Source organism: Microtus ochrogaster, unplaced genomic scaffold, assembly GCF_000317375.1.
Source record: "Microtus ochrogaster isolate Prairie Vole_2 unplaced genomic scaffold, MicOch1.0 UNK5, whole genome shotgun sequence".
In the NCBI taxonomy this organism is placed as follows: domain Eukaryota; kingdom Metazoa; phylum Chordata; class Mammalia; order Rodentia; family Cricetidae; genus Microtus; species Microtus ochrogaster.
Window position 1 is genome coordinate 11,153,453 of NW_004949103.1, and position 11,081 is coordinate 11,164,533.

Below are 11,081 nucleotides of genomic sequence, written 5' to 3' on the forward strand. Positions count from 1 at the left end.
AAATGTCACAATAATTATATCACAGCAGGCAATTAAAACACTGGAAAATGCCAACTGACTAAGAGTGTTCCTTGTTATTTAGGAAACTATTAAGAACCTGACATATAAAGTTAAAAAAACTGGGTATAACTTTCTATGTCAACAGACAATTTTATCATCAGATAGGAAACCTGCGCTTGATACAGTCAGGGCCATGCTTAAAACGCAGCCTCAGAACTAAGGCACCCACTTGATCTTTCACTCTAGAATATCTATATTCACACATTATAAAAAAACATTGTTTGGTTTTACATACCATACCATATGTGCTGCGATACCCTTCACACAATGGCTGTGTTAATTATATCTTATGTTGGCAGCCTTAACTGATCTGATTTTAACATCTTAAATTATGGGCAATAGAATTATTTCCTTTTTTTTTCTTCAAGCTGTATTTTTCTAAATCCTAGTGGATTAACAATGTAATGCAGAAGACCAGGGGCAGTGTTTGCATAATCCCTGAGGATTAGTGTGTCATTTTCAATAGGGATGTTAAGAACTGACTAGGATGGGCTGAAAGGGAATATATTCAAGCACAATGCATACAGAAAATCGAGTGTACACCAAGTCCCAGATGTTGCAATTCAATCCATATATGTTTATTTTTAGTATGGATGAATGATTTGCCCACATAACTGTAGCACCTGCAAGGTTGATTGATGTGGGATTTCCCTCTGTATGCTGTAGTTATCATTGATAAATAAAGGAACTGCTTTGGGCCTATAGGAGAGCTATAGATGAACAGAGCTAGGTGGGGAAAACTAAATTGATGCTGGGAGAAAGGAGGCAGAGTCAGAGAGAAGCCATGGAGCCCCACTAGAACCAGATGGAACTTTAGCTGGTAAGTCACAGCCATGTAGCAATACACAGATTAATAGAAAAGGGCTAAATTAATATGTAAGAGTTTAGCCAATAAGAAGCTAGAGCTTAAGGGCCAAGCAGTAATTTAAATAATATGGTTTCTGTGTGATTATTTTGGTTCTGGGCAGCTGGGACAAGCAAGTGGACTTCTTCCAACAGTTGATAGTTATGACAAAGAACCCAATTTTTTAAAACCCATGTATGAGTTTGAAATGGGTCCTTTGAATGGTTAAAGCTTATCTTTTACAAACATACTTAAGCAGTACTTATTATGTTATTTAATTAGCACCATAGCATTCATAGATAGCAAAAATTAGGACGATTGGCATATTGGTTTTATTGGCAGGAAATAGTATGGAAAACAATTGTCTGACTTTCAAGACAAGGATGATTAAGTGAGGTTATGTCATAGGGCACCTATCAGAGAGTAATTGCTTAAAACATTTTAGTGCCTTCTTGCCTTGTGAAAACACACAACTCACCACCATAAAGAACTATGGTATAAAGATGGCATTTGAGTAGGATATAAAGGATTATAGATCAGATAGGATGGGAAGGCAATGTCTTGGGAAAATGTTTAAGCATAGGGTAGGTTTCAGTCTGATCACAATTTTCAGAAATACAAAAATTTCACTACCAAATGAGAAATAAAATTGAATATTTAGAATGGGAAACAGCACCTTTAAAATGTCATTATTGTTAGTATTATTATGTGTGTGTGGGTAAGTATGTGTGCTGTATGGTTGTATGTATGCAATGGCACATATTTGGGAGTTAAAGGACAACTTGTGGGGGTTGATTCTTCTACCATGTGGGTTATGGAAATTGAACTCAGGACATTGGGCTTGCCAGCAAGTGCCTTTACTTACTGAGCCCCACACAGTGAGGTAAAGGCCAGCAAATAACCATTTTAAAAATCTGAAAAATGTCATAAATATCCTCAAATGAAAAAATATTTTATTTTAAGTGATGAACCATCTGCACACAGCTAGAATACCTGCGTTGTTATTCTAGTTGTATATTTTTAATTATATTTTTATATGACAATAATTTTGTGAATTTTTTCCTATAGTGCATGGGAGAAAAATTAATCAGTCTTTTCTTTGGCATGATAGTCAAGTTTGATTTTTAAAATATGATCTTTTGAGATACCTTTCATCTTCACAGCTCATTATTTATATTCTGTGTACATATTTAATAATGCTGTCAAGTTTGGGGAAACCTCTACAGTTGCTTTCAAATACATGTTGTAAGATTCTGGGCATTTCAAGTTTCTTGTTTGGTGACAAATCTTCAGTACTGGTAGAGTTAATGCAGGCAGTAAGCAATTTGCCCCTTTGCATGAGAGTGTTAGCAGTCATCTTTGTTGGTGTAAGCAGTTCATGTTAAATCAGCAAGAAATTTAAGCGTGTTCCTAATATGTTCACATCATTTACTCTTCTTCATTAATTAGATTAGTGAAGTAGCCAGAAGACTGTTTGTTACTTCTATTCAAAATGTATTTCTTTCTCTTGGTCGTTTTATTTGATACAATGTGGAAGATTGATGTTATAATTTGCTTATCAACGTCAGAACAATTCCTTTTGATTTCATTTTTTATTGCTCACTTTAACTTGAAACAGACCAACTGTTTAAAAATAATTTAAAAGTGGTAATAAGACTCTTTCTATTCACCCACCTTAGGAATCTATAGTTCTCAATTCCCATACCTGTTTTATGGAAATGATTTTCTAGATGACAATGAAAATTGTGTCTTTACATTTCATCAATCATGCCATACCCATCCAGAAGAAAGTACTGCCTACACTGAGGTGGCTTGCAATGAATTTCCCATTCTTAGACACGACTGTGACACTAGACTCAGGTTGGAGGGATAGATGATATAACTGATATGACATTAGCCTGATGTCCCCAACTTCCAAGTCAGTCCAACACCAGCTGGCATGAGAGGAACTTTGAAGTAGAGGAAGTCAGTGTGGAGTAGACAGCTGTTGTCTTTCTGTTTAAGAATTCCAAGAACATGAGCTCGTGACAACATCTTGCTAGGGTCCATACCAGGCCCTTGGAATGATTCTGAGGACGTGGAGACCCTGAAGCTTCATCATTAATTTTGTTATGGTCTGTTATGATTTATTTTTTGCCAGATGTTCCAGCATAGCATCCAAGCACTTTCTTCCTTTGCTTTATCTGGGTGAGCACTATTTATTTTTTATTTTTTTAGAAAGTCTTTGACTTTGACATGCTCTGTTTACCCTGGGGCATTAATCAGTGCTGTCCTTGGTTGGCCTAAATATCCATCTTTCACCTGTCATCTGAGAAGTCACTTAGTTTTCCCTGGTTACCCAAGTCTGATATTAAAGTATTCCTCACATTGTCAATATTGTTCATTAATATCTTAAATACTCTTAATAAAAACTGTGACAAATGGTATGATGTATCAAGAAGAAATCCACATCTTATCTAATGAATTTAGTATGTATGTATCATCTTGCATGTATTCACTCTTAGGGGCAAGTTTCTGAGATAAAGGACTTTGCCTTTCTTCTTTTGTATGGTCCTACCTCTAGGCACAGTTCCTGGGATATCTGATAAATATTACTTGAAATGTCAAAATGGTAAAAGGGAGCACTCTAGGCTGAGGGCAAGATATCAACAGAGAAATCTAAAAGGGGTGAAAATCAAACTCTAAGCTGTGGGGGTCAGAATTCAGTGTTTTAATCCCATGCTTATCAACTAGGTAAGCACTGGGAGTTGCATTGCATTCCTGTGCCTCAGTTTCTTCATCTGAAAACTGTAGGTAACAGTCATGCCAGCACCACACGGGCCATGTAAATTTAATAAGTTAAAATATGTACTTAGAACAATGTCTGAAACAAGCAGACATTGATAGAAGCACCCAGACCATTTTCAGTGTAAAAATGTAGATATTATTCTATTGAAATCTTGCTAGTGTTTTAGCCTTTACATCTTTCACATCAACCTGTCATTCATAAGACACAAGGTTGAGTCTGAGTAAAAGACTTTAGAGAGCATTAATTTAAACTTTCCATTTTCCAGAGGAGGAGATTTGGAGTAGTAAACATCAATCAGGATTTCTTCACATTGGTTGGCTAGCTCAGCAGGACCAGGGCCAGAATGCAGTCCCTGCTAAATCAAGCTAGGGCTAGTTTAGAACTCGGGAGTTTGGTGCCCTGAGTCTTGAGTGAAATGGGAGGGAAAGTGACTGGGCTGCCACTCTGATGATGGAGTCTGCTTTGTTTCAAAATGAATTATCCACTAAGATGACTCCACACGTCCCATCACATGGGTCAAAGTGAGTGTTTAAGAGCTTAGAAGAACAAAACTAGTACCACAGTAGATTTGTATCCCATGATCCAACCTACACACACTGTCTTTATTCAGATGTGATAGACGGCCCATGCGAAGGGTGGAGAGCTGTCAAGGTAATTCTAGATTCTAGCTCTTAGTTTCTGTATCAGAAAGCTGCAGAAATAGCTCCTCCTTACAGTATCTTTTGTTTATGTCTACATACTGAGATCCCTGAACTGGAGGTGCCAATCTGTCTGTGGCATTTGAAACACAAGAAGGGGAATTCTGGGATTATAGTCATGCTACCTCTGGGATTGCTATAACTTCTGCCAAGAGTTAAGTATAGACCTTACCATAAAACATGGATTTAGTCTGCTCAATTCTCCATTGAAAAGTAACTTTAAACTGATTTAGCTCAGAGATCAGCGAGACAAAAGAGTGATTGAATAGTGCAAACTAGACAATAGATAATTAACTATATTTGATTTTTTCCAATCTCAGGATTACATACCCAGAATACTGAAAACAATAAAAAGGTTAATAGATAGATGATATGGATAGAAACCTGGTTTCAGCTTATCTTCAGAGTGTTGCTTTGCAGTGAGTTTGCCAGAAGTGTAACTTAATATTTATTGTTGCATTTCATCTCTGCTCATTAAATAAAATGTATTTGGAAATAATTTTTGAACCACTACCAGTGATGGAAAGTGCAGTGTGCTAATGAGTGTAGTGTGATGATAACTAAGATGTGGATCTTGTCTTCAAACAACTTTTTTTGAAGGTGGTTGGTAAAAATCCTCTCTTTTTAATTGTCTTTTGGGTACGGGAGATGGCTCATTGGATAAGGTGCTTGCTTGACAAGTGTGAGGATAAGGATTTGGATTCCCCAGACCAACGAAAGAGCTGTAAAAGCTGGGTGGACATGGTGGCCAGCCTGCAAACGCAACATGCAGGAGGTGGAGATGAGGGTTCTCCAGAGCAGCTGCATAGCTAGGCTGGCTTAATCATCAAACTCTGGATTCTGAGATTCTAAGATTCTGCCTTAATATCTAAGAAGTACAGAGATTGAGACGACACCCAACACTAACCTTTGGTTGTACCAGCACATATACATGTACTCCCGTTCATGCAAACACATATACACCCTCACTACATATATACATAGGAACATTTTTCTTTTTTACTTTCATGTTGAATCGTATCCCCTGGACTAATTGCTTGTGGTGCCAGTGTCATCTTCCATAATATAGAGCAACTTCTTTTGGTTACATACAGCTTACTCTTCAACCATTAGTTAGACTGCAACTACTATGCATTGCATTAGCTCTATTCATTCCCACTCCCTACTGCAGACATCTAGGCAGTATTGAAAAAGTTAAGGTGGTGATCCTCAGAATAATGCCTCTGCCTATGACTGCTTATGAGCAATGGAGCAGAAAGAGACTTTTGTTTGGTTCATTCTGGTTTGGGGAAGGAAAAACAATAACAGACCCCCCCTCCCTTGCTGTGTTCAAGTCTGTTGCCTGAAGACTATTACCTGTCATTTTATTTCCTGAATACTATAGGCAGTCAAATGAATGCTCTTCAAACAAAACAAGATTTAGAATTAAGAGATGTTTCATATGCCACATGCTAAGATTTTTCTTATTTGAAGTACATGTATTCTGTATATAGTTTACACCTAGATAAAGTAGTATTTTAATGTCGGCATGTGAAAGTTGATTTGTAACTATGAAGACTAGTGAATAATTTGATTTTTTTCCCTAGGCAGTTTAGAAAATTTTCCAACCTTTACCATTGAGCTGTGCATGTGTATGCATCTAAAACTTGGCTTAATTGTCTTGTAATCTTCAAATCTGACTTCTGACGTGACTGAGATGAATTGTGGCATGCCAACTTGTCCTTGGCAGTAGCTGGGAAGTAGCAGATATGGGGCTAACTGGGAGCTCGTCATCTTAACTACTCTCCCCTCTCTTCCAGCATCAACTACATTTGTAGGGCCCGTGGCATCCTCATACTGTGTCTTTGTGACCTAAATGGGACTCTACTTGTATCTTCAGACATTATCTTGTCCTGAAAGTCAGAGTCTGGTTTTCATTGATTCCAATCCTAAATTCAGAGCAGGCAGATGACCAATGCAGACTCATGTAAAAGCTTCCCAGCCTTTTGGAAAGAGGTTTGGGCTGCAGCTCCTCTTTTCTTGTGGCGCTGTTATTGGGAGGGGCTGGATTGGTTACTACTGCGTGGCCTTGAATAAAAGCCAAGAGAGCAGAAGGTAATGATAGATTAGGAGGAAAAGAGCAACTATGCTGCCAACACCATTTGGTCACCTGCAGTTAGCCACACCCAAAAGTCAGCCTCACCTTTGGACAGTTTTGTCCCCACGGGGAAAAGTTTTATTTGCTTGAGCCTACTTGGTTTGGGTTTTTAGTCCTAAACCATATAACTGCATAGGTGAGTAAGTTAGTTTCAATTTTCAAGGACACCTTCTCAATCTAGAAAATAAATTCTTTTTTTATAGCCTACTATGGCTGTGTAGTGATGGCTCCATCTTGCTTCTTGAAGGACCAACTACATATCACACTAAAGGCAATGAGTATTCTTCAGTATCTGGCAACTACAAATTACCCTTTGTGTTTTTTGTTTCTTTATCTCTCAGTAAATAGTTCACATTCTTAAGGCTAAATGAGCCTAGGAAAGATGTGTTGTATCCCAAGATTTTGACTAAAGACTACTAGCATATCATTTTTTAAGCTATTGATAAAAACATCCAAGAACTCAGTTAAAAGTTGACATTGTAGAAAGCAGATGATGTCTCTTCTGATGTGACAAGAATTTGCATTAAATCCATGCATTAGTTTGGCATGAAATAATGTGTGTGTTATATTATGACCATAGAAATTTCTCTCTGTAATTTGCTAAGTGGGATTATAAATAGTCAAGAAAATGTAGTGTTTTAAAACTGCAAGGCTAACAAAGGTTATCTATCTATCTATCTATCTATCTATCTATCTATCTATCTATCTATCATCTATTTATTCATCATTTATCTACCTATGATATATCTATTTTTACCATTATACATGTATATATATATATTTAGTTACACATTAAATTTTTTCAACATTTATTTATTTCTCCTTATGTTAATGAATGTTTTGCCTGCATGTATGTATGTGAACTGTGTGCATGCTGAAAATCACATTTTTGCATTTAATAGATGTTAAGAAATTGATTGTTATATAAAAAATGTGCCTCACTCACAGAAAGAATGGAATGATGGGAAAGATTATTTCTACCACCACTTCTCTCCTCACAGGTGAGAATTAAGTCTTTGAACTTGCCAAAGTGCTCACGTAGGAATACTGAATGACGAATAGGAAAAAGTGATCAATTACTTTACAGTCTTGTTTGCATTGTGCGTGCACAATGAATGTTACATTGTGAGAAGATCCTGCATTTGGTAAAATTATATGGACACCCTTTTAAAATCCTCATGACAAATGAAATGTCCAGAGGTTTCTAGGAAGTTATTATGTTCTCTAGAAAGAATAGGGTGTTTTGTAATTCCATACTTAGGCATACATATTTTCTTGAATGTAAAATCCCATTCCTTTTTTTCTACACATATAATATAGCATGCCTCTAAGATAGGCTCTGAGAACTTTGCTCCCCTGAGCTCCTCTCCTAGGCTATAGATTGTTCTGGCCATGATTCCAGAACTGAGTCATGGTTTTGCTGTAAAATCAGTCACATTATTTGCTCAAGTTCAAATCTCTACTACTGGGGTTCTAGGAAATTGAATTTGAGGAATTTTTTTTGGTACTATAACTGTCCCCAAAACACATTTTCTGGATGAATAAATAACCTTAGTGATCCTCATTTGAGGGCAGCTTGTAATTAAAATTATTATGGCCATCCATATTAAACACGTAATATAGGCCAGGCAATTGACTTAAGCTGTAATTTATTATAATTTAATCTTTAACCCTGCCAAGTACATCTCTGTCCATATTTTGTAGATGACTCAGTGGAGGCTCAGAAAGGTACAGAAGGCTCCGTGATGTCACTGGTAAAGGGTGACACAGGGATTAAACTCTGTGTTCATTCCTTCACAACCTCTCTCTAATTTTGCTTGAAGTCATTATTTAAAAAAAAAATTCTACAATGCTTCCTTTTAATCATTCTCTGAACATTCTCTTGAGGGCTCTGCTTCCTGCTTCATTCATGCTACCTGCTTCCGTCTACAAAATCAAATAAGCCAGTTTGTGCAGCTCCTTCCTCAGGAAATCTGGAAAACTGGGCTGTTCTCTCTAGGAACACTAACCATTCATCTCCATTTATTGGCCTAGCTCACAATTAACCCCTTGCAGCTCACATGGCCATGGGCTGACGGTCTTAGTGTAAGTGGAAAATAAGGTTTTATTCTTCAAAAGCTGAAGCAGGAAACAGAAGCAAAATTTGGGTAGGGCTGATTAACATAGAGCTTATTTGTATGTTGTTTCAGTTTATCTTAATTTCAATCCCTTGTCCCTCAGGGAAAGACCTGCCTTACACCTGTTGCATGCTGTGGTGCGTGTTGCCCCAATGATTGCTAACTACCACTCTGTCTTTTTGTCCTGGTGTGGATTGTCACCAGTCTGAAGAGAAGCTAAAAACAAAGGAACAGTGTTGTTAACACACCAGATACGCATGTGACTCAATACAGCACTCACACACCCTTCTCTGTCTGCCTTTCCCCCTGGTTCCTCTTTAATAAGGTTTTTTATTATTCTGAGAGTATGTCCTCTTGTCTAATATTGACATTAAAATGCTTTTTAAAGGAGTTAAGATGTAAGTAGAAGTTCTATTAGTGTCTGTCCCAGACAGGATAAAGAGGTCTCAGAAAACTCTGTTTCTTTCCCCAGTTATTACTGAACAAAGTTTATAGGTCCGCAAGGTTCTAGAGTTCTGAATCTATGTCCCTTACTTCCTTCTTTGAACCTTGATTTTTCTTTTTTTTCTTTTTTAATTTATTTATTTATTAAAGATTTCTGTCTTTTCCCCGCCACCGCCTCCCATTTCTCTCCCCCTCTCCCAATTAAGTCCCCTCCTCAGCCCGAAAAGCAATCTGGGTTCCCTGTCCTGTGGGAAGTCCAAGGAACCCCCACCTGCATCCAGGTCTAGCAAGTTGAGCATCCAAACTGCCTAGGCTCCCACAAAGCCAGTGCGTGCAGTAGGATCAGAAACCCATTGCCATTGTTCTTGAGTTCTCAGTAGTCCTCATTGTCTGCTATGTTCAGAGAGTCCAGTTTTATCCCAGGCTTTTCCAGACCCAGGCCAGCTTGCCTTGGTGAGTTCCAGTAGAACATCCCCATTGTCTCAGTGTGTGGGTGCACCCCTCGCGGTCCTGAGTTCCTTGTTCGTACTCTCTCTCCTTCTGCTCCTGATTTGGACCTTGAGATTTCTGTCTGGTGCTCCAATGTGAGTCTCTGTCTCTGATGCCCTTCAATGGAAGAATGGATGAAGAAAGTATGGAATATATACATATTAGAGTACTACTCAGCAGTAAAAAACAAGGACTTCTTGAATTTTTCATACAAATGGATGGAAATAGAAAACACTATCCTGAGTGAGGTAAGCCAGACCCAAAAAGAGGAGCATGGGATGTACTCACTCATATTTGGATTCTAGCCACAAAGGACATTGAGCCTATAATTAGTGATCCTAGAGAAGCTAAATAAGGAGAACCCAAAGAAAAACATATAGGCATCCTCCTGAATATTAACCTTCATCAGGCGATGAAAGGAGAACCTTGATTTTTCTGATCAACCCTCATGATCACCTTCTGTTTCCAAAGAGAAGAGACTTAATATTTATTAACTGGTGTTATACAACCTGGAATTACTGAATTCCAATAAATAAAATTTTACTTTTGGACATTTGATCTGTTACTTTTTATCACCAACAGACTTTTAGTAACTGCCTGATGCTAACCTGATACATTGACCACTCTTTCTCCACTGGCCATTCAATCTGCTCAGTAACAAGTCTTTTGGGTCTTTCATCGTTCTGAGGTATGGCCTACTGTCCTCCTTTCTGTACAATCTGGGCAAACCGACCGGTGATAGCAAGATTAGTGTCAATGAAGCGGTCCACGCAGCTAGAGAGGCAGTTTTCAGTGCGGGAGTCTAGCTGATTTCCTGGCTTCTCAACACACTTATCCCAACATAGTTCCATGAAGTGATGCACCTGCCCAGTGAACTGCACCTTCTGCTTCTCTGCTGCCACCAGGCGCTGTAACTCCACTTCGTCTGCTTCTCCTAGGTCAGCCATTGTCAGCGTGAGTTACCGAGACTAAAGTTTTAAAAATAGTTTTACATCTCCAGCACCTGTCTCAGCTGTTATCTTTACTCTTTATTGGGATTAGAATATGGTATCTTGTATTATAAGCAACTTACATGTTGTTCAAGTAGTCTCTCTTGAAATAGTTGTTTAAAACTTTCTAAAACGCTTTCTTCTAATCATGCCTTGAACACTGTCTTGAGGGCTCTGTCTCCTGTGTGGTGGGAGTGCTATCTGTCTTTCATGTGCTTGCTGTGCTGAGGACCTGAGTTCAACCCCATCACTCATGGAAAAACTTGGCATGGTGGTACACTTCTTATTCCAGTTCTGGAGAGAAAAAAGAAGAGAGGACCTGAGGGGCTTGCTGGTTAGCAATAAACATAATTGGTGAGCTCCAGTTCACTGTGAGAGATATTTTCTTACAGACCAAAGCAAAACAACACAACACAACAACAAAAGACCTAACCAAACCCAAACAAAATAAACAAATAAAGACCAAGATAGGCACACACACACACACACACACACACACACACACACACACACAC

The 11,081-nt window shown here is 38.2% G+C and overlaps 1 pseudogene; it reads right to left on the minus strand.

Annotated features, from left to right (window-relative positions):
• Positions 1 to 10,259: 10,259 nt before the first annotated feature.
• LOC101989995 lies at positions 10,260 to 10,524 on the minus strand (annotated as a pseudogene).
• Positions 10,525 to 11,081: the final 557 nt, after the last annotated feature.